This window comes from Tenebrio molitor, unplaced genomic scaffold (assembly GCF_963966145.1).
Source record: "Tenebrio molitor unplaced genomic scaffold, icTenMoli1.1 SCAFFOLD_146, whole genome shotgun sequence".
Taxonomy (NCBI): domain Eukaryota; kingdom Metazoa; phylum Arthropoda; class Insecta; order Coleoptera; family Tenebrionidae; genus Tenebrio; species Tenebrio molitor.
The window spans coordinates 15,770-40,554 of NW_027184104.1; the positions used below are offsets into that span (position 1 = coordinate 15,770).

The following is a 24,785-nucleotide window of genomic DNA, read 5'->3' on the forward strand; positions in this document are numbered from 1 at the left end:
GGAGCAGAAAGCAATTTGTAATGTGTAACGGATTTAGATCTAAAGAAATCACTGTATCATCTGGAGTTCCGCAGGGCTCTGTTCTTGGACCTCTGTTTTTTATCATGTTTATTAACGACATCAGTGTAAATATCGAGTCCAATATTCTCATGTATGCGGATGATCTTAAAGTGTACAGAAAAATATCTAACACACATGACTGTGAAATGCTGCAGCGAGATATTGTTAGGATTCAAGAGTGGTGCAATTGTAATAATCTGTTTTTAAATGTTCAAAAATGTCATGCTATGTCCTACACGAATAAATCCACAACAATCCTCTTTGATTACCACATAGATCACTATTTGCTTACTAGAGACAACATGATCTGCGACCTGGGAATTACTTTTGATACAAGATTAACATTTTCAAATCATATAAATGTTATAGTCTCCGGGGCACTGCGATCTCTGGGATTCATTATAAGATGCACTAAAAATTTCAGTGATATCAGATCATTGAAAATGTTATATTTTGCCTTTGTTCGTTCTCGTCTCGAATATGGAAGTATTATCTGGTCTTCAAATTGCCAGACACACATTCAAAATCTAGAAAAAGTCCAGCGTCGTTTTCTTAAGTTCTTGGCCCATAGAATTGATGGTACTTATCCCGAAAGGGGTCGCTCGCAATCTGAACTCCTTGAGCGTTTCGAATGTCAGGATCTTAAGACTAGACGCGTGAACGCTTCAATGAGCTTTCTTCGTAATCTGATACATTACCGTATAGATTGTAGTAATCTTTTGAGCAAGCTCTACTTTCTTGTTCCCCGCCTGACCTCCCGAAACCATGTATGCTTTTACCTACCTACTCCGCGTATTGATGTTCAGAAACATTCTCCTTTATATACCATGTGCGAAAATTATAACGTACATCAACATGCGTTTGACATCTTTCGGTAATGTTATCTGTATGTATTTCTTTTCTCTTGCTATTCTCCTATCCCTTAATTGGACTTGTTCTGTGGGATAGACGTATTCTAATAATAATAATAATAATAATAATAATACAGGGCGGAAAAAAAAAGGCTATATTCTATCTCGTGATTCGGAAGTCACGTTAAGCCATTGGTCCCAGTCTATTGAGTTGGTCATTACGCCCCTCATAGATTTGTAAACCAGTCCTAGACTGTGTAACAACATTTATAATAATAATAATAATAAATTTGCTTACCGCAAACGTTTCAAAAGCTACGAACCATTTTTGTCTTTGTTTCATATTGCTGTGAATTTCAAATAAGCGAACATCTTTTGCCCCACAAATGAAACACGCTTTTACCATTTCATGTAAAATAGAAGGGCAATATTTTAAATTGCCGCCAATATTGTAGCTTTGATTCGTTGATCGGCCACCGAGGGCGCGCAATAAGGTTCTGTCTTCTTTTGTTTTATGGCCACTCTGCAGAAACAATTATTATGTACATTGAAACGGCCTTATAAGCGTAGCTTTTTGATTCAGATGGCCTTGAAACGATAATAAGGATGGCGCCATCTAGACCAGGATCGCGCGCGGCGCTGTTTCGGTCGATAATTCAGTTTGGCTTTTTACTTGTCGTCTGTTGCGTAGACAGTTGACAGTTGTCACTATCATCCGTGGTTGTCACCATAGACCATACGGGTCACGGCCTCCTAGATTCATAAGAGACTCGTCTCTTATCCGGCCTGCCGCATTCGTAGTTCAAAGCATTATTTTTGTTTTATAGGGTGCGCCACAATACGGGGCTTATGTGTTGTACTGTTTGCCTGCCTTGCAGGAAATTATTGTTTTATAGGCGTGTTTTCAAGTTTTAACCCACATACATCTGACACTTTTTCAAAATCTCAAAACATTTTTTATGAACGGTAAACAACTTTCTTTTTTCTTATTTTTTTTTATTTGTCTATGAGTGCAAGTTACAAAAATTTACAATGACAGGAAGCTCTAATTTTTAAATAAGTGTCTCACTCACATTTTACCACGAACAGGACAATGGATTAGTGGATTTCCCGAAAGATATGAGGCCAAGATATTCTTCAAAACAAAATTTATATTTTCCTTTGGAATGCTTGGTAGAATTTCTACTATTATTGAAATTATTGTAAATTGTATAGTTTGCGAACGGGAAATTGGAATTTTAGCTTCTTCACTTGCAATGGGTTTAGGGTAGATTATAAAAATGAAGATTTACGATAGTGTTAAGTTTATCTACCTGCTAGTTACTAAAAAGGGACGCCGAATATCGGCAAACTGCAGATTGTTTGTCCCTCCTGGAATGAACTGCTCATAGTAGTAAATCTTCATTATTATCTATAATCAATAATGTTTAGCCTACCCATGGAGGTAGTATTAATACTAGGTCCATGAGCCTACCCAAAACCCATTGCAAGTGAAGAAGCTAAAATTCCAATTTCTCATTCCCAAACTATACTAGACCCACAAATTGATCATTGGGGTAACTTAGTCTTCCTCTATCTTCGTAATAAATTAATTCCAGTAAAAGGATTTTCTTTTTCGAATTTGAATCTTGTAAATGTGACAAGCAATAATCACATCCATGGATTGGCTTCGTTATTTTCATAATTAAGTAGCCACATAAAAAAGCTGTTGCCGCCGTCTCAATTTGAAAATGGGTACTTGCCGAATAAGTAAAAAAAGACAATTTTTCTAGTTTTTCCAGAGAACTATCTTGCAAGGTGACTGAAATATTTACATTGGTCCTTAAATTTTGGAATCTTGGTAAAATTTTACTACTTGCATATTCTGGGGCACTCATGATATTACCAGTATGATCTCTCAGTCCTATCTTCCATGCCGCATTTAAAGTGATATCATTGGGTACATTATGATAAGAAATGTTAACTTTATGTCGTGAACTAATACAACATTTTTTCTTTGTTTGTGGCATTTTTTAAAGTTTCGACTGCACTTAGTTTTTCAAATTGACAATTTATTATATAAAATGTCATTATTCATACGTATTTTTAGTTGCATATACTAATATATGGGTCACATTAAAGTCGCTAGATGGACATACTATACGGGGAATTTCATAGACAAGGAATTTTCAAAAACAGACATTTATCGAATGCGACAGGCCGGATAAGAGACGAGTCTCTTATGAATCTAGGAGGCCGTGATACGGGTGAAGCCGACATTTCAAGGTCGGCAGCACGAGGTAGATGTTGACCACTCCTAAGGGTTGGGGAAAGGAGAAGGAACAAAAACCAATGAAATGCGTTCTTTTGAATTCGCGCTAGTGAACCTTTAATTTGTCTGTCAAAGTGGTTCGCCCTATTTTTTCCAGTTTTAAGGTTATGTTTTAGGTAGCGTGGGTGACGTTTTAAAATGTGAAAAAGTGCTTTTCATTAGTCTTGAAGACGTGTCTAAACATTAATTATAAAGTTTAGTGACGGTAAGTAACTGAGAAATAGTTCTTGATTGCATAAATTCGATTTTATGGTGATTTTAGATTGAAAGTAACTAGACCCATGAGGACCTAACCTTTTAGGAAGTAAATGTTTGATACGAAAAAGAAATTAAAAGGTAAAGTTGATAATTACAGGTTCTACACTTCATTAATTTTGTTATTTTTGTAGGTATTTGGGTGTACGGTTCGTTGTTTTCCACTTGGAACCCCTGCTGAGGACCTGTTTTTTTTATCAGGTTTTAGATGTCCCTCCGTGTTGGTTTTTTGTATTTTGTAGTTGTGAGCCTACTATTAGCTATGGATGTTGTTGCAAGTATCCAGGTTGCAACAACTGGTACATACTACACAAGAGTTCTTGAGGGTTTCGTGAACAAGCATTTTTTCAAGTTTCCGAAAGATCACATTCAGCACCAAATTTGGAAGGATATTTGTAAGATAGATATTTCTAAATCATCCAAGTTCGCGACAGTTTGTGAGGATCATTTTGACGATTCGGCATTTTTGAATGAGAACAGAAATCGCTTAAATTTTAGAGCAGTGCCACTACCTGTCGCTGACTCAGTCGAATTGTGCCTCTTAGATGATCTGCTATTGCCAGATTTAGCAGAATCTTCAAATGTAGTTTCTCCTGGCGTTGAACCAAGAATCTCTTCTCATTCAAAAGCTAATGATGTAACATGCAATATGACTGATTCCATAATTTTGGACAATAACTGTTTAACTGAAAATGACACCCCTTTCAACGTCAACAAATTCGCGTTTTTAGGCAAAAAAAGTAGAGACGGAATTTTAACTAAAATTGGCTGTTCTTCTAAAGATTTCAGTCCGGGGGAAAAGCTTATCGTAATATTCAGTCTAGGGTTTGTAAATTGAGCAAAATGTTAAAAATGGAAAAGGATAAGGTGAAGACTTTGCAAAAATTACATGATCTTGGAATGTTCAATTTCATTAACGAAAATTTGAACGAGGTTACGCAAGCATTTATTAATTCCCAGCTGCGTAACGAATCTAGTCAACCAACCGCGCGTAGATGGACCGAACAAGATAAGGCATTTGCTCTATCTTTGTACAAGAGGAGTCCAAGATTATATGTATAAATATTTGCAAGTCTATTTTCAATTACCCTCTTCCAGAACTTTGAAAGCCATTTTAGCTAAAATCCAGTTTGATACTGGAATTAATCCAGGCATTGTGAATCATCTCAGAAATCAAGTTTCAAAAATGAAGCGTGCAGATCGCTACTGTACGTTGTTATTTGATGAAATGTCTGTTTGTCAAGGGTTTCATATGGGCTCCTTGGGTCGTTCAAACAAAGTAGCCAACCATGCTCTTGTTTTTATGATTCGAGGGTTAAGATCCCAATGGAAACAAGTCATTGCATATTACTTCACCGCAAACACAGTTTCTGCAAACAATCTAAAGTTTCTTATCGAAGAAATAATTTCGCAACTTCAAGACGTTGGGTTGAATGTAGTTGGCACTGTTTGTGACCAGGGCACTACAAATTGTTCAGCATTAAGTCAGCTTTGTGCCAGACAACACCCACGCCAAGGTTCATATTATTTCTTTGTTAATAAGAAGCCGATTGTAACGATTTTTGATGTACCACGTCTTTTAAAGAACACGCGAAATGCATTGTTGAAATGCAAAAAACTTTTTAAATAAATTTTTATCATCAAGTGGTTTTCAGAAAGATCTGGAAAACACTTTTAAAACTTTATTTAAACATAATGTTGGTTTTGGGGAAAGTTATTGCGCAGTTCATCACTGCTACAATTTAATTTTAGATAAATGTACTGTTCTTCTAATTTTTAAATTATGCAGGGACAACCAAAAACAAAAGACTATCTCGGAGGGACATAGAGCAAAAATGAGACGGCTCAAGTGAGTACTTTTTAGTTTTTTGTATATATTTTGTTTTTATTTTATATATATTTATTTAATTTCTTGTTAAATTTAAGAATGTTGATTTTTTTACCATTTTTTAGAATTATTAAGAATAGTTCTTTTATTTTTTACATTGTTTTTTATGTTTTATATATTTTTATTATTTTTTTTAATGTTTTATCTTTAATTATTGAATTTTATTTAATTTGTTTTAATTTTGACAGAAGTGATAATAATTTATGTTTAGTTTTTTATATTGTTTAGTATTATAATTTTATTTTTGTTTTTATTTTATATATATTTATTTAATTTCTTGTTAAATTTAAGAATGTTGATTTTTCTTTTTTACCATTTTTTTAGAATTATTAAAAGTATATTTTTTTTATATTGTTTTTTATGTTTTATCTATTAATTTTATCCATTTTTTAATGTTTTATTTTTAATTAGTGAATTTTATTTGATTTGTTTTATTTTTTTTTGACAGAAGTGATAATTTTTGTTTAGTTTTTTAAATTGTTTATTATTATTTTTTTAAATATTTTATTCAACACGTAGGAGCTTTGAATGTATAACTTCAAATTTTTATTATTGCCATGTTTACATTTATTTTTTTAGGCGTTTTAGGTCCTGTTGAAATACATTTTTTTTAGTAAATAAAATATTTTTTTAATAATTATTGTTTTATTACAATGTCCTTTTTCTTTTTTTGGAGTCACACTGGAATAAAATTTGATTTTTCAAATCTCATAAACAACTTCTTTATGTGGTTTGTTAAAATCATCTTCTTCCAGTTTGATTCCAATCAAATATATAAAAAATTTATAAAAACAAATAAAAATATTTTAAAAAGCCCGCTATTTTAACATTTAAAATTCCCGGTTGTACATTAGTGTTCCACAAAATTGCTTGAGGGCGCTGAGGTTTGTTTTTGTTGCCCGCCAATTAGCATTAAGTAAACACTTCTAATATTTCCCTCTTCTCTGGTTGTCACAGCAGCAGCAGAGAGAATAAAACAACCGCAGCAGCAACCAGCAACTAACAATTTCCTTGCAGCAGCGTGTTGTGCATCGATTAACAGGTAAGTCAATGTCTTGATATTTATTAAAGGTAAACATGTAGTTTAAGTTTAGGGACCTTTAACTGCGCATGCACCAACTACACGTTCTATCGAAGGAAATGTTTGAACATTGTTGTCAGATTTACATTAGATATAAAGCGCGGGAATGCAATCGGTGTGGTTAAGTAGAGTGAATTGTTGAGTTACCTAGTTATTTAGGGTGCGTTTTTTTGCTCAACGGAAGAATCTCCCACTGTCAGAAGTGTCGTTTTATTGGTCGCGGAAGATTCTCTCCGAGCATCTCTCTTTTCTGCCATCAAATTAGATGGCAGAGAAAGCAGGAAAGTTGCAAGGTTGCAAAGAGTCAATAGTGCAACCGAAACGACAAAAATGATCACTTAGCCACATCCTCTGCGCAGAATCACAGCTGCCTTTTGTTTAACATGTTGTATAATATCATATTGTTATTGTTATTATTCATGGCAAAAAAGTAAACACTTATTACTAATGAGGTTATGTGTGTCTGTGGACTGTCAAAGAGAATGCAGCAAAAAAACGTCCGATTTAGCGACTGTGGGAAGTTTCTCTTTTGGAAGAATCTCTAACTTCTAGAAGATTGCAAAAAAACGCACCCTTAGTTTATGAATCACGGAAGTAGGTATCATTCGTGTTTTTGAGAAGATAAAATTTTTTAACTTTTAACAGTTGTACAATGGCTGGCAGAGGAAACCACGCATCAAACGTTATTGCACTTACCAGTGGCGGAAATATTAAATAATGTTCAGATCCGCCAAGAAATCTGCAATTACCATTCATTGTTTTTTACTAACACCTTGGACGCTATAAAGTGGCTTGCCAAAAGAAAATTAATTCACAATAGCTACTTATGCAATACATGCCAAATACCCATGTCCTTTGTTGTTCGGGGCCAATTAACCGACGGCTTTCGATGGAAATGTAGGGGTTGTGGTGGTGCGGTTAGTTTAAGAACAAATTCTTTTTTTTTCGCAAAGCCATCTATCTCTTCAGCAACTGATTCTAATAATTTATGAATGGTCAAGAAATTATCCTCAATTAGATATTGCTCACGAAGCAGGCATTCCAAATTCATTAAAAACTATAATTGATTGGTGTAGTTTTTGTAGAGATATTTGTGAGCAACATTTAATTGAGAATCCTGAAGTGATAGGTGGGCTTCATGAAAACGGTTTTTCAAAAGTCGTCGAAATCGACGAGAGTAAGTTCTTCCATCGGAAGTACCATCGGGGCCAATTGGGGCCAATGGAGAGAAGGGCATTGGGTGTTTGGTGGAATCGAAAGGGGATCAGGAACCAGACAGAACAGCAGATACTTTGTCTGCAATTGTTAGAAGGTGCTATTCAGAAAAAATGCTTTGCTTCTTTTTTTGCTTGTATCTTTAAGAGAAGAACCTTTTTATTTTGCTTTATTTATTTTTACAGAATTCCTATTGAGTTTTTTCTTTTTATTTATAAAATAATAAATGTACTAAATTACAACAAATCTTTAGATTTATACTACCTGGGACGATTATTGTCTCGGATGGTTGGCGCGCTTATAACCACCTAAATGATTTGGATGGCGGAATTTACGAACACCAAGTCATAATTCATGAGGCAAATTTCGTAGATCCCAACGATAGGGAAGTCCACACCCAAAAAGTAGAAAATATGTGGATGCGGGCAAAACACAAACTTCGCCGACAATTTGGAACGTCTCGAGCGTTGTTTCCGTCCTACCTTCATGAATTTGTTTGGCGCAACCAGTTTCGCGAAAAAAATGTTTTTGCCGAATTTTTAATTTGTATTGGGCAACAATATCCTGTTTGATTTAGTTTTTGTTAATCAATTTGAAGACTATTTTTTATTTTTTAGTTCATATTTTTTTGCAATATCCTGTTTGATTTAGTTTTTGTTAATTGATTTGAAGAGACTATTTTTTATTTAGGTATTTATTTTTTATTTTTTCGTTCATATTTTTTTGCATTGTTTTTTCTAATTGTGTATTTTATTTTTAAAGTTTATTAAAGATTCTTATTCTCAACGAAACTTCTTCTTTGCCTTCTCAATAATCCAGAAACTCATCTCACGTGTTTTTGCATTCTTCACTCCTATATTAAAGTCAGTAAAGGTTGTACAGCTATGACAGTTCATTAACGGTAGGACGCTGCTAAAGGTTTCACCGTAGTTAAGCCCACTACTTACTAGATGGCGCTGTTCGAAAAGATTCCTAATTTTTATTCTGTACGTAAATAATGCAATAACTCGACAGAATCATTTATATTCAGTGGCGGCTCAGAGGTAGAAAATTTAATTTTCTACAGGTAGAAAATTGAATTTAATATTAAGTGTCTCGTGCAAAAAATTTTGTATGTATGACAGGCGTAAAGGGCGTTTTTGGTCCTTGTCGTTAATCTCATACCGCGGGCCATAAAAGGGCTACCTTACGCCATTAATACATAAATAACTATTTTTTTCCCTCATTTGAGGTGAGAAAATTCAACTTTCTCGCTAAGGTAAGAAAGTTAATCATGAAATGTTTATGGTAAACTGTACCAAAATACAAATGTCAAAAGTGTCAAAAGTGAAATAAGTTATTGATAAATGAAAGCCAATTCAATAAAGCAAGTTGGTAGATCAATCTATTAATCTGGAAAATAAACAGATAAGCTAGGTAGGTAGATTACTTTACCCTGTTTATATCAAATTTTCGAACAAACGTCAAATCTTCAAATGCGATGACAAGTTAATTAAACAAATAACCCAGTCTACTATTCAATTCTCAACATTTTCGTTTTAATCAGGAACATAACCTTCTTTTTTTGACTTTTTTCAACGAAGTTGTGCCGGTAGGGAAAAAAATAGTATTCAAACCTTGTTAAGAAAGTGCCCTTGCAGACCTTAGGCACTTACAAACCTCGCCTACGGCTCGGTTTATAATCTTTGCCTGCGGTCTAGAAGAAAGCACTTTCTTACCTTGGTTTGAAATATACTATTGTTCGACACTGTCAGAATTCGAAAATTTTCTCCTGTTTGAACGGATTTTGATAAATGTTACAACTTGTCAAACGTCAAACTAATTTTAAAGATTTTAATCGATTTGGAGTCTTTATGGAGTCTTTAAGGGGCTCGTCGAACAAAAAAAACGTTGTATTAAATTCGTTTTTGTGCAAATTGGGCTCTTTTTGGCACGAGTGGGCCATTTTAAAACGCGAGTGAAACGAGCGTTTTAAAGGCCCACGAGTCCAATTTACACACAAACTCATTAAATAAATAACTATTAATGATTAATTCAATATAACTGAGGTTGCTGAAATTTAGTTTTTTGTTTTCAATTGGTTCCAACTGATGTTGAAGGACCAAATGATGATGTTGAAGGACACAACGTCCTATGTTGTTTTTCTGTAAAGGCGCCTATAGTTTATATAAAAAACATTTAATAAGAAAACATCATGCAGTGCAGTTATTCCACGAAAATGTACAAATAAGGAATGAAGATGACCCACCCTTAAATGATATTTCAGAAGAAGGCACTTCTGCTATAGAACTTGTACCCGCACTGGTACACGTACACACACACACACACACACACACCCGCAGGGATGGGCGGTGTCGTCAATTTGCGTCGACAATTAGCTAGATGTCGAGAAATTGGGAGCTGCCAACAATGTCGACAATGTCAACAATGTCGAGATTCCGATAATTAAAGTTTTAATTGCATTCAGAAAACATCCTTACTCTCGAAATAAAAATTTAAGAAAAGTGGCGGTTTTAAATGCACTTTATGTAAATTTTCTTCTAACGGCGTATGTACGCATTTCAAAATAAATTCAATTCTGAAAAATAAAGTTAGGTTATGTCATGTTGTTAACGAACATCAACTACTTTCTAGAAGCCTTTTTTGCGATAAATAGGAATGTCTGATTATTATCAACGCATACAGTTTGGATAAAATTTAAAATAAAGTAGGACAAGTCTTGCTGCAGATGTTCGCTAATAGGTACAGTTGCGGCCAAATAAAACTGGGCAGCAATTTTTTCTATTGTAAATCGGAATTAAATATTAAATCACCTGAAAAATCATCTAGGAGATAACATAAAAAACTATTTTTCAAATTGACATCATCCGTCACTATTATGTTGTGCGACAGGTATGGGTATCTGGTTACCAGAAAAACTTTCATTTTAAAAGCCTAAATTATTTACCAAGATGACATAGAATGTCAATTTAGTGATCGCTTTTATTTGGCCGCATCTGTACATATTTAATATTTAATTCATTGCAACCGGTTGTAAATGTAAAGTTTTAAATTTGACACTTGGCAAAAAAAAAATCCAAAACAATCAAATCGAACATGGTCTGCATTAACAATTTGGTTAAGTTGGAAATAATGCTAAAGCTGAGTACGGTTGGTCAATAAGGAGGATTGCTCTCAGCTATAATATCGCTAAATAAACAAGAGAACAACGAGAAGCTACACTACCTTGATTTGCAAAAATCTCCTTTATTGACTATGACATCAGATGACTCCCCCAACGATCATTTATATGCGCCAAATTTATACAATTACCTATCATTTATGAAACCAAATACGAAATTAATTTTTACCGTTATATTTTAAAATTATATTATTAGAAAAGTTTTCGCTACGGGACTGCGGCCGGTGGGGATCGAGTTAGGTAGAAAATTTCAAGACAAAACCGGAGATCTGGTAGCTTCAAAAAATTGCACCCTTTAACGCTCCAAATTGTTGTAAACAGCATCGACCCAAACAAAGCCTTTAATAAACAGTTCAATGCCGAGTATGACACTTTGTATCCAATGTTTAGCAGTGCAGCAGTTGTGCTGCACACTTTCAAGATATAGGATATTTATCTGACTCTGAAGGCCGATCTAATAAAACCATAATATTCACCACATACAGGGAACGGCATTGTGTAGGTGTATTTCCCAAAGTATTTTTACTAAGAACGATCCCTGTAATTGAGGAAATGACTGTGCGTTAGGAGTTTCTACCTGATTTGACAAGAATTATGAATGAGACAAAAATGACCCTTATGGTAAAACATTTTTAAGGTAAAATTACAATGAAACGGTCGGTACTCTTGATCTGGTGTCCCATCGGTTTATTAGTCTGGCCTTTAGAGTCACATAAATATCATAAAAGATGTTTGCAAATTTACGTTTTTGATTTTGATGCAACGCCAAGAAAACAATTTGCAGACCCTTTGACGGCTTTCAATTAGTTGTTCTCCGATGCCACCCGGCACCCGCACAAAGCTTCCGTATTTACATAGTTGCCTGTCTACCTATGACACTTGTCGCTAACATTTAAAATTACAGCTCAATTAAAAAACACAGCTAATATGAAGTACGAGTAGGAGCAATTGTATTTAAAAAAAATAGCTGTTCACGATTGATTTAAACACGCAGCAGGCCAAGATATTTTTTTGTTAGTTTGGCGTCAGGTCTCGTCATATGACGTTTGGTTATTAAATATTCGGCTTGTTGTCAATTTCGTAATTGATTTAGTACAATTCAATTATAACCTAAAATAGATTTATTATGCCAAATCACAATATTGATTATTGATTGCCAACTAAAATGTGAGACTTTCATAGACATTTCGAATTTGAAATAGTTGTGAATGTTGTATAATAAATTGTTGGCATATATACAGTTGACTTCAAAAAAAAAACGGGAAATGAAATTTGACCTAATGTGAATTGGAAATTTAATTTGTCAATTTATGTCAATTTGTGTCTGTTTGACAGTAGTATTTGCATTTGCATAACTGACATTTCTGACACATAAGTGTAGTTTTTTAACCTAAATTCTAAAAAACCGTTTCAAACTATAAACATTTAATAAAATTTGACAGAACTTTTTCTGACAGTTCCCGTTTTTTTTTAAGCCAACCGTACGACAGTGCATGTGAGATTTAAATCATACATAACCTCACATTATTACAATTTCCGACATTGTCGATATTGTTGACGCAGTGTCGACGTTTTATCGACATTGTCGACATTGATGACATTTGATGACATTGATGACGTATTGTCGACGTGTCGATGTCGACAAATAAAGTCGACGCGTCGACGCCCATCCCTGCACACCCGGCCGCAAAAGAATCGAGCCTACCCCGCTGCAGGGCGCTGTAAAGAAATTAGCACCTGTCATGAACTCGTAAATCTAACCTATACAGTTTGGTATACGAGGGTTGTTCCATTAATTTTTGTACTTAGACGGCTCTGAATGAAAAATATTTCTTTTTTTTTACATTTCGTGCTATCCGTAGAGTTTGTCTGTCTCTATATTTAAAAATTATTGATTTAATTCGATTGCAATAAATGTGATTTATAACGGCCGACGTTTAGTAGACCTATAAAAATATGTAGAAAAGGGGTTTTTAGAATACAGAAGTTTAACAAGTTTATTGAAACTACGATAAAGCGGCAACAGAACAAGGAAAAAGAAGCTAAACAAATACAACAAATCAATAATTTTTCAATTTTGTATATTCGTTATTAAACGTTGAAATGCATCAAAAGACTCTACAGTTTTTCATTTGTCAATCAACACCGTTTAGATAATTAAATAGAGGACAAAAACTCATGGAACTGTCCTCGTATACCCCGTTTAATGTTTGAATTCTTGGACATTAGATTTAGGAGTTTATGACTGACTCCCTTTGTCGAAGGATCGATTGGTGATTATTGCTCTACGGAAGGGTAGGCTCGATTCTTTTGCGGTCGGGTACCCATTGTGTAAACGTTAACAACACCGACAATAGGTCAATAGGTTTAAACCGCAAGTATAGTCCTACAGAAACTCTAGTGGAATTCGACTTTGGTTGTAAATTTACCAACAACAACCGAAGAATAAGATTTTATTATCAAGTAATAACCTTTGTCATAAATACAACTACGACTACCTGTAACATCCCTGCTTGAAGCGAACATTGCGAACCCCAAACTGACAACCCTCATTAGCATTTATTAGTAGGATTATTGCTGCAGCATAAAATTCTATTTTTCAAGTGACAAACATAAATTTACGACCAAAGTCGGGTTCCACTAGAGTTTCTGTAGGACTATACAACCCCTAATCGTAAATTCGTCCAAGTACTATCGCGGCCATCCAAAAGTGAACGTTTTTTTTTTATAGTTTGATTTTTACTTTAAATCATAGGCGTCCTAAAATGGCAAAGTTTGACACTAGCGTTAAAAAAATTATTGAAACATTTTTTTTTAAATGCTACATCCTACTCCGATTTAGACAGCTAGGGCTATTGAAAAGCTAGAAGAAAATTGGTCGTTGGCTGCTGTGGCGAGAGAATTACATTGCAGTAAGACTTGCATCTTCAATATAAAGAGTTGTTGGCAAGAAAACAGGCTTGAGAGGCCAATACGAATAGGTGTTGGAAAGGTTTCTTTACTAAAGTTTACTTTCATTTTAATAATGTATTAATTACATCTCAGCCTCATTTTTATTAAACATTATTTATTACAACTTTTTATTATTAAAATAGTAACATCTGCTGCACGAACGCCAATGAATACAGCCTGATTTAATCTAATGAAAAATACGGAAATTTTCGCAACCTATCGTTCACTTTTGGATGGCCGCGATTGTGCTACCCTGTAAACTGACAGGTAAAGTGCGTCTATCGATATTTTGAAACGACTTTTTAAACACTAGTTAACATTTTGGGTCATTTATGATGGTCTCATTGCTAGGGGATTATTTACCTACCCTGTAACAAAAACTCTCTATAAAAATTTATGGAAGACAAAGTTAAGTTTGTGGGTATTATTCTTGTCCGCAATTTATGGTACGAAGACCATTCAAGAGGGTTCCAGCGGTACCTGCCTGTGTTGTACGGCGTCAAACACACTGCAACCCCTCATAAATCTTCGTCTGCAATAAATTTTTTTAAAGTAGAACGGCCCAAATTAATTTAACCAAATATCTTTACATCAAAACATTTTAATTAAATTCTAATCACGGATTTTATTTCTCTATCATTTTTTCATAAAGTATACTAAATTTGAACTGCAGCGAACAAAATTTAATTTTTAAAGTGATAGTTTTTTGCCTGCTGCACCTAGGTAATTAATTTTAACAAAAAAGTAATACCCAATTTTTGTGGCGGTGAACAGTATTTATGCATCTATAATACCTTCATATAAATATAATTTACTTTTAAAGTCATTTTCCTACGGGACACAAGTGATGGGACACCCGGTACTACCCGCGTAATTAGTGGACAGAAATACCTTTTGTATCATCATTAGTAATAGTTATTACAGGAGGGCTTCGAGACGTTTGCCAGGAACTTTTAAAAACACATGTGACACCTTCTGCAGTAGAAGTTATAAAAAAAAGAGAGTGTGTCGTAAAGACGCACGATAGAAGTGAAACTTTTGTATTACAGGAAAATCAGAATATTGTAAATTATCACTGATAGATGCAAGAGGAGATGGCTAAGCCGAGATGCTAGTTGCTGGTTCATTGTCTTTATTATTTACACCGATTTTTTCACATTCTGAAATGTCACATCACTCGTTCGTTTTCTCTCACGCCACGCTCTTGTTCTTTCTGCGCCTGACTTAAGCATATTTACAACAAAATTGTATATTTTAACGATAACACTAAACAATATCGAAATGCGTAACTCATTGTTCATTTTTAATTAAAAGAGAGGACATTATCGATAAATGCCGTGAGTGTGACAAAGACAGAAGTATACACAATTTTGAGGGATGTTTGTATCGTGTCAAACAGATTAATTTACATAATTAGACTCCAAATTAAGTGAGATGGAAATATTGGCGCAACCGTTGTGCGAGACAGTGTTTACCCCACTACTTTTCGTCACACTAAAAGGTTGCCGATCAGAATTTCAAACCCCTCCCATAAAAAGTTTCACTTCAAAAATTAGAAACATTAATGTAGAGTTGGCTGAAGAAATTTCAAATAACGCACCTAGAATCAGAAAAAAATGAAACAACAAAGACAAACGCCGAAATTGAGCAGAAGAAACAAAAATTCTCAATATGAACCACGACAGATAAAGTAGCTTCTGAAGAAGTGGCTACAAAGCCAATTAAAAGCTCGACTGCTAAAGCGATTATACATAGAAGTACAAACGTACATGGAGGAAAATATTTTAGATCGGAAAAAAGATCCATTAGAGTGGTAGAGTGAACATTAGTACAACGTGATTGAATAAAAATTCAAATAAAACAATTGCTACATAAAAAATACTATATTCAAAAAATAGAAATTACGCCAAAACGGCTGAAAATAGGCATACATAACGTTAATAAAAGTGGTCTTGCAATTAAATTTTACAGAAAATCAGAATCTATAAAAATACCACATTCCTCAGTTCTTAGTTGTGTCAATTGTTCGAAGGCTGTGAGAGCGGGCAGTATCAAATTGCAGCGGCGGTCAAGTCCTAATCTTTTAGGGGAAGCAGGTACTGATTTCCAAATAAGTAAATAGCAGCGCTTGTCATTTTACCCCCAGGGAGTGGGCAGGTAGACGATTATAAATAATAACTATCTCTTACCTCCTACTTTTAAGGAGGTAACTAATTAATCATCTGCAAAGTCTGCAATTTTCGGAAAAGAGAATACTAACGGGAAACAAAATTTTCTTCGAAATCATTGGAAGGTAAATTATATTTATTTATACTTAGTAAATTGAAATACAGAAACATCGTTGGTGCACAAGAAAAGTGACACATCTCAAAAACCCTCATTTTTCAGTGGAACGATTTTAATAGTATATTGGGATTGGGATATAAGGTTAGGAAGTGCATTATAATAACAAACAGAATCGAGAAAGAGTTTGAAAAATCGAGACGAAGGAGGCACATAATGTACATTTTTATATCCGTGAACAGTAAATAATTGTTTAAAAAATTTTGTACAGTGTGAAAACGTACCGTCCGCGTAAATTTTTGATGATGTTGACAAAAATTTCAATTTTTTGTGGCAAGAAAAAATTACAATGTTTTTCTTTTGTCATTCACCTGAAGAAAATCCTGATTTCGATTAGTTTTAATTTGAATGGATTCAAGAGCATCATGTACACCTTTGATGCATCTGCGTAATGAACTAAGAAGTGCAGTGCTACCTGAAAATTTCTAAAGCCGACCCCTTATTAAGATTATAAGCGCTGCAGTTTACATCAGGTTATTAATACCCAAACTAACCGCGCGCTGCAATTTAGCACTTAGGATTTTAAAACCTTCGATCCTCGCTGCAATTTGACATCGCCGGTGAGAGCACACCCTTCGTTCTCTTGCCTAAATTACAGGTAAAATGTTTTCTTTCTAACTAGCCGAAATATACCTACTTATTTTAGGAATCGCCACTTGGCCTGAAGGTAAAGAATAATTTCTGGTTGCCTGCATTCCAATTTTTTCCTCCGTGTAAATGAACGAAATTCCTTCACATTTTTGTCGTTTTTCAGATCTGTGATTTTTTTGGAAAAACGGTGATGGCACCAACCGCTTTAAAATTAAATTTCCGAGGGCCCCATACTTTTTTTTTTTTAATTTCGAATTAGGTTTTAGTGTTACAGCTTCCTGCATAGTCCTCAAATTGCAATTTATTTTATTGTTATTTATAACGAAATCGAAAAAAGAAAAGTATGGGGCCCTAGAGGAAAGACGTATCTTTCAGATAAAAAATGGACCTTGCCTTCATCTGTTGTGGTTTTAAAGATATGGACGTTTAAAAACCACCATTTTTCAACCATTTCAAATCAGGTAAACCCCACCCTTAAACAGATTTGCGCTTTCCAATTCAATTGGCCCGTTTCATTCTATAAATTTGACAACAATGTTAACAAATCTACTCTTGGTTATAGTATTGCCGTTATAACTTTTTATCTGCTCCGCCCACTAAAATTGACCAATCAGAATCAAAGCCAGATTCAATCTGTACAACTTTTGATCACATTTGCCACGTAAAAAAGTTAAGGTTAGAATTTTGCTGTCAAGTCCACAATTATTGTTTTAGGTTCTAAAAAATAAAATGTCATTAAGACAATTCGAATGTCAGAAATTTTTACTGTGTAAATCAGATCATCTTAACAACCTATTTGATTGGTAACTAAGAAAATGAAATGGGCGGGGCAGATAAAATGTTACGTTGTCTTTAGTATAGACATAGGCAGCGCATGCGCAGTTAAAGGTCCATAAACTACATGTTTAACAGTAATTAATAACTAGAATAATTATATTTATTATACTGTTATCACTGGGAAGTTGTAACACGTGTTGTACGGTAGGCAAAATTGCTTATCTGAATTTGTGTTTATTTGTTCCCTGCTAGTAAACATCAGTTTATCAAGTCACTGTATTCACCTTGAAAATGTCTCTTAACTGGCTAGCATGAAAAAAGAATGAGTTGAATACAACGTTTTTTTGTGCGACGAGCCCCTTAAAGGCTCCAAATCGCAAAAAATCTTTAAAATTAGCTTGACGTTTCGTTTTGACAAGTTGTCAAATTTATCAAAATCCGTTCACACAGGAGAAAATTCTCAAATTCTGACAGTGTCGAACAAAAAACAATACACGCATGGTAATGGGTTTTACTGGCTTCAGAAGGTGACTGGCTCGCCTTCGGCTCTCCAGTCATATCCTTCTGTCGCCAGTAAAAACCCTTTTTACCATGCTAGTAATGTTAAATACTATTTTGTAAAGGTTTTTAAATATCACAGAGAAAATATCTGCTTAAAGCTGACTCGTACTGTAAGTTGTTTCTATTCTTAGTTTGCTAGTATCATAATCCAGAAAGGTCCAAATCACACAATAGGTATTTGACTGCAGCTATTTTTTTATACTTGGAAGTAAGTGAATAATCTCATTTATCGGAAGAAAGGCATACCTATATTCAGAATACCAATTGTTCATTAAACTCAACTTGTTTGTTAAAGTTAACTAATTGCCTTTCGCAGTTACTTTATAATAGCATACTTTACAGGCAAATAAGCTTGACCGTTGATAAACTTACCTACTCAATCTATCAACAACACAATTTCTGTCAAAGTTAGTTGCATTCCAAAAAAAAAATATATATATATTGAAGTAATCTAAAAGTTGGATTTTTTTAAGGACAATTTGTTGTGCTTAGGTTATCAAAGATGAGTTATCTGTTTACATTGTCATCATCGATTAAATTATAATGAAAACATATCTTTACCACAATTGTTGTTATATTGTTTATTACCGAATCTTTGCTGTAATACTTTGCTATTATACTATTATATGGTCTTTGGTTAACTTGATAATATTTTTAACCATCTCTCTTAATTTCAATTATCGTTTGAATTTGCTTTATCTGACTATCTTTTCGAGTGATTCTCATCCTATATTCAAATAAAACTTTTTAGTGTATTCCAAATATGAATAAAATATTTCTTCCAAAGTAATATAATATTCTCTAATTTCTTGATCCGTTTTTGTATTTAGTGTCTCCTATCCCACCTCCACCCGGCGGCACGGCAATTTTGCCGGAGTACATACACTATTACGGATAATACTATCAAGTGCAGTGCTTATCAACATAATTACCGGCGTCTCGCCTCCGCATTTTGACTTTTTTGTGTTTTATGTTCTGTGTCAATGTTAAGGAATTTCCTCACGATGTGACATGAGTATAATAATATACCTTTTTGAATTTCAACCACCAATGTGTTCTCTAAGTCCAAAATTTTTAAATTTTTAAAAAGAGATTGGGGTACTATTCCTGTTGCTGAAATTATAAATGGTAAAATCGAAATTTTTTCTAAACACCAAAGATTTCTCATAGCAACGGAGAGTTCTAAATATTTATTAATTTTTGTATTATATGTCTGTGTTATATTGTGTGAATTTGGAACAGCTATATCTAAAAGATATGCTTGCTTTTGTTGTTTATTTAAAATAATAATGTCTGGTCTGTTATGCTGAATGTGAATGTCAGTTAAAACTGTCCGATCAAAATATAATTTGTAATTGTCATTTTCTAAACAACTTTCTGGTTTATAAATGTAATGTGGTTGTGTATCCTTTAATAAATTGAATTTAACTGCTAAATTCATGTGTATAATTTTTGCGAATATATCATGACGTTTTTTATATTCGCTTTGAGCCAAAACGGTGCAAGAAGAAATGATATGTTCAATGGTTTCCCCTTCAGTTCCGCAAATCCTACATTTATCAATGATCGATTGTAAACCGCATATGTGTTTTTTATAATTTCTTGTATTTATAACACGATCTTGTATTGCAAATATAAAACCCTCAGTCTCAGGATGAATATTTGATTTTTTAAGCCATGCATGAGAAGCTTGAATATTAATTTCTGGCTGTTCTAGCTCTTTAAAATATCTCCCATGTAAAGACTTTTGTTTTATATTTGCTATAGTGTCAGGTATATTTGGCTCAACAATATCTGAAATTATATTATCACTTAAATTTAAAGGTGTGTAGCCTTTATCCGCTGAAACCAAAGCATTAAAAAAAGTATTATCACGAGCTCTATTAAGAAAATAATTTTTTAGTGAAGCAATTTGATTATGTTGTAGAATTATTAGGGATTTAATATTACGAACACTCAATAAAATCCATATTGTTTTATTTAAATTATTTGGCGAAACATTTATAATATCTTTTGTTATCAATTTTTTTATAATATGACAATTCATTTTTAATCTTATCATAATTTATTATTTGGTATTCTATTTTATAGTTTTCTAAAATTTTCTTTAAATCTTTCTTAATATCGCGTAAATTCAGTGGGGGATAGCCACCCCCCACTGAAATTCCATATTGTATAAAGCATAAAAGATCATTTGTTATTATTATATTTTTCTTTTAAATAGCGTAAACCATACCGTGCGTTACACTAGTGTTTCCTAGGTTATTTTGATTTTCTACAAATTTTATTGGAGGAACATAACGTTTATTTTTATAATGTAAGGGAAAATCCCATTGCGCAAACACTGTATTATATTCGTTAACGTTAGTTTCCTATTTATCTAGCAATTCTTCTAATTTAAAATAATATTTCCTAACTTTTTTTGCCTTATTGTTATTCAACATCATTATTAATTCTTTAAAATTTTTAGACATTTTGTATATATGTTAAAGATTAAAAGTCTTAAGGTTCACTCAACACTTTATTCTGCTTTTTGTACAGGAGGTGTTATTAACAATAATTCACGTTGGCACTCGCAGGACTAATCATAATCGTTCTTCCCCGATTTTTCGCGCGGTCTCCCGATCGACGCTCGGGCTGTGCCGTCGGTAGTCTTCGGATGTTAGGACGGGGAAGGTCGATCAGCCCACTACGTCGCGCGTCGGAGCAAAGCGAGGGTGATGCTAACACGGCTATCCTGACCTTGGGCGGCCTCGCTCCATCTGATGCTGAAACAGCAAAAATGCTTTAGTGTGGGCATCGGGTTTCACTGCTCCCGAGTCCCGTGTAGTGATCACGGTTGTTAAAATTCATGGTAGTATCGCTACGGGCCACGGTCTTTATCTTGTTGCGGTCTCCCGCCCTGTGAATGTGTCACAGTCTTTATGCTGCGGTTCTCCCAGCCCTGGGGATGTGCCACAGTCTTTATGTTGCGGTTCTCCCGCCCTGTGGGTGTGCCACAGTCTTTATGTTGCGGTCCTCCCGCCCTGTGGATGTGCCACAGTCTTTATGTTGCGGTTCTCCCGCCCTGTGGGTGTGCCACAGTCTTTATGTTCTTAGTGATACTCACGACGCTATTCAGTGCTTTCGACCGGCCATTGCCTAAGTTGTTGATGGGCCGCGACCGTCGTTCTTTGTCCCCTTTTTGCTAGGAGGTAGCGTTCATTTGGCAGAATTTGTTTGATTACAAACGGGCCGTTGTATTTTGCGCGGAGCTTTCCACCACTTGCATGTTGGGAATCCTCTACTGCCACTTGATCGCCGATCGTAAACAGAACGGGCTTGTACCGCTTTACATCAAAGCGTCTTGCTGCTGCGTCGGCAGTATGACTCATACGTTGTTGTGCGGTCAGAGTCGTGTTGTCAATGTCAGGAACGGTGTCATTTCCTGGAATACCGGATAGGAACTGCTGTGTGGCTTTCAGTCTGGGGTTGGTAGCGAAGTGCAGAGTATTAGGTGGGTACCCTGTAGTTCTATGCACTGTTGAATTGATGTTGCGTTCGACGTTGGAAATTTCATTGACCCAATTCTTCTCGTTTTCGGCGGTCAGAGAGGCTCGCAATAAGTTGAAAACAGTGCGCATGAGGCGCTCGACTTGTCCATTTCCCCTGGGCATACCGGTGGCAATATGATGAAGATGCACTTCTTGGTCAGCCAGGAAATTTTGGAATGTTAACGATGTGAATGCTGCTGCCCTGTCAGCTACGATTCTTCTAGGTTTTCCCATTTGTTCGAATACTAGCGATAAAGCCCTGATTGTATCCTCCGTGCTCTTTTTGCGGATGGGGTGTAAACTACAATACTTCGAAAAGGCATCTATCACTACTAACAGTTGCGTGCAACCATGACTCTTCACCAACGGACCGGCATGGTCGATGTGCCAAACATCGAGAGCACTAGATGGTCTTTCACCTCGTTGCCAGAGGCCTGCTCGACGTCCGGTGTGGGACTTCCCCAGGACACACTGACGACAATTCCTGATGTATTTTTTTAGAGATTGCCCCATTCGTGGCCAGAACAACTCTTCTCGCATCTTGGCGATGCACTTCTCCCAACCGATGTGAGAGGATTTGTCGTGGTACAAACACATAGCCTGTAGACGCGCGGCTACTGGCACGAAACACTTTGGGTCTTGTCCTTTTGTCATCACAAGATCGTTTTTAATCTGATATTCATTGTAGTCATCGGAGTTATTAAGAACTTCTTGACAGAAGCGGTCACTTTTCTGATAATCACGCAAGGAGTCGATTGCAACGAGTTCGGGATTTTTAACACGCACGGTGCACACTTTGTCTAACGGATTTCTGCTTAAGTAATCAACGTGAGCCATTTTGCTTCCTGGTCTATACTCAATTGTGAAGTCATAGTCCTGTAGCTTGACCCACCACCTGGCAACACGTGGATGCAGATCCTTTTTGAGGGCCGTCGCTCGGATAGCATTACAGTCAGTAAAAACGGTAAAGGGTACGCCGTACAAGTAAGCACGAAAGTGTTCCACTGCCTCCACGATAGCTAGCGTTTCTAAATCGTAGGAGCAGTATTTTGCTTCGCAGTCTGTAGTACGCCGGCTGTAGTAAGCTATCGGACGCACAACGCCGTGTTCTTTCTGCAACAATGCCGCCCCGACGCCTAGAGCACTAGCGTCGGTGTGCAATTCGCACGGTAACTTGGGATCAAACATCCGCAGCACGGGTTCGGATACTAACTTACTTATTATTAACTGTCTGGCATTTTCACACTCCGCGGTCCATCGAAACGTGTGATTTTTACGCAGTAAGGTGGTTATGGGTGCCGTAATCAGAGAGAATCCCTCAATAAAACGTCGAAAGTAACTCGCGAGTCCCATGAATTGCCTCACGGCCTTTACATCTAATGGGACTGCCGAATGTACAAGTGCACTCACCTTCCGAGGACTCGGTTGAACTGAACCATGACTGATCACGACCCCTAAGTATTCTGTCTCTTCGGCAAGGAACGTACACTTACGATAGTTCAACGAAAACCCTGCACTGGCTAAGGCGTGTAATACATTCTCTAACCGTTGCAGACCTTCTTCTATGGATTCGGAGGGTATAAGTACGTCGTCCATATAGACGTGGGCCTTCGTTCCCTTGAGCTTTCCAAGGGCTTTATCTATGGCTCGTTGGTAGACTGCTGGGGCGTTGACGAGACCAAAAGGCATCCTATGATACTCGTACAAGCCATCCGGGGTGATGAAAGCGGTAATGTGCTTTGAGCCCTCGTCGATTTCCATCTGGTGAAACCCGGATTTCATGTCGAGTGTTGTAAAGTACCGCGCGTGGCGTAGAGAGTCGAGCAGATCACGGATGAGGGGTAGCGGGTATCTTTCCCTTACAGTCTTTTTGTTTATGTCGCGATAGTCCACACATAATCGAGCCTCGCCATTTTTCTTCCTTACCAGGACAATTGGACTGGCGTATGTCGACTGGCTCTCGCGTATAATTCCCTTTTGCAATAGGTCGGCCACGATCTCTTGGACTTGGGTTCTTTCTGCATGGGCTAATCGTCTGGGTCGGTACGCTACCGGGATATCATCTTTCAGTGTGATCGTTAACTTCCCCGTGGTGATATGGTCTGGAGTTGCCTTTTGCGTTTCGATCAGGAGTTCTTTCAGTCGTGCTAGGTCCCGTTCGGCCAGCCTTGTTACTTGTAAGTCATCAAAAGCACCCGTTTTCTCGATAGTTAGAACGTTCCTAGTGTTGGATAGGTCATGATGAAGTTCGAGGCCGTCGGTACCCTTTTTGATTTTTACGTTTGGCCTACTAATCACGTCCCAACCAATAATAGCAGCCAGATTGGAAGGCATTACATCGTCCGGAACGACTGTAAACAAAACATCGATGCTGACGTTGGGTAGAACAACAACAATCTCGCACGTGCCGATAGCTGGTATAGTTTCTGTCCCGAGTCCAGAAATAACTCGCAAGGTCGGTGACATCGATGCTTGCAGTTTCTCCACTGTGCTCCTGCCTATAACTGAGATATCGGCACCACTGTCGATGATGTAGGTCAAGGAAACAGCTTGGTGGTTACATAACGCGGTAGCGATCGGTGTAGTGTTCAACGTACGTCTTCTACGGACTAGTCACATTTTCTTGGGTCTTCCGTGTTTAAAGAAACAGCTACTCTCGATATGTCCTACCTTCTTACAATACGTACAGGTAGACACCTTCGACTCCGTTGGTTTCTCTGGCTTTTCAATTTCGACGGGTTTTTTAGTTGTCTGCGACACACGACAGTCTTCTTGGCGATGTCCAACCCGGCCACAATTAAAACACTTTCCACGAAAAGAGGATCCTGACACACTCGGTCGTTGGACTGTTGAACGCGCCGCGCTCTTTGTTCCCACCGCATCACAGGAACGCGAGCCAACCACAGTTTGATGTTTGCGTCTGTGGCTATCAATTTCAGAGAGTAGTTTTAAGAGCTCTCGCTCATCTTCTGGCTGTCGGATCCGTATGGAGGCTTGGGCTTCTGCATGGTCAAGGCCATATTCGACCATACTCAGTCTAGTCGCCCACGGCAACGCATCACAGAAACGATGAATTCGGCGAAGCTTCTGGTTTCCGTAGTCGCTGAGCGATTCACAGTCTTTGCTTCTTAAGGTAGCCGCCATGAAAGCGCGAACACCTGGTGTTTCACGGTCCGGGAAAGCAAC

The 24,785-nt window shown here is 36.3% G+C and overlaps 1 protein-coding gene and 1 long non-coding RNA gene across 2 annotated transcripts in view; both read left to right on the forward strand.

Moving 5' to 3' along the window:
• The first annotated feature begins 3,139 nt into the window (after positions 1–3,139).
• LOC138140704 (uncharacterized) lies at positions 3,140–5,714 on the forward strand. The gene is made up of 4 exons (XR_011162708.1): positions 3,140–3,427; positions 3,485–3,558; positions 3,612–3,872; positions 5,267–5,714. It is a non-coding gene; the product is annotated as an uncharacterized lncRNA (long non-coding RNA).
• A 532-nt stretch (positions 5,715–6,246) lies between these two features.
• LOC138140703 (uncharacterized) overlaps positions 6,247–24,785 on the forward strand; it is a 41,031-nt gene continuing 22,492 nt past the window's right edge. Inside the window, exon 1 of the mRNA XM_069061689.1 lies at positions 6,247–6,407. The gene's annotated coding sequence lies outside the window, so the exon portion shown is untranslated. The remainder of the gene's footprint in view (positions 6,408–24,785) is intronic.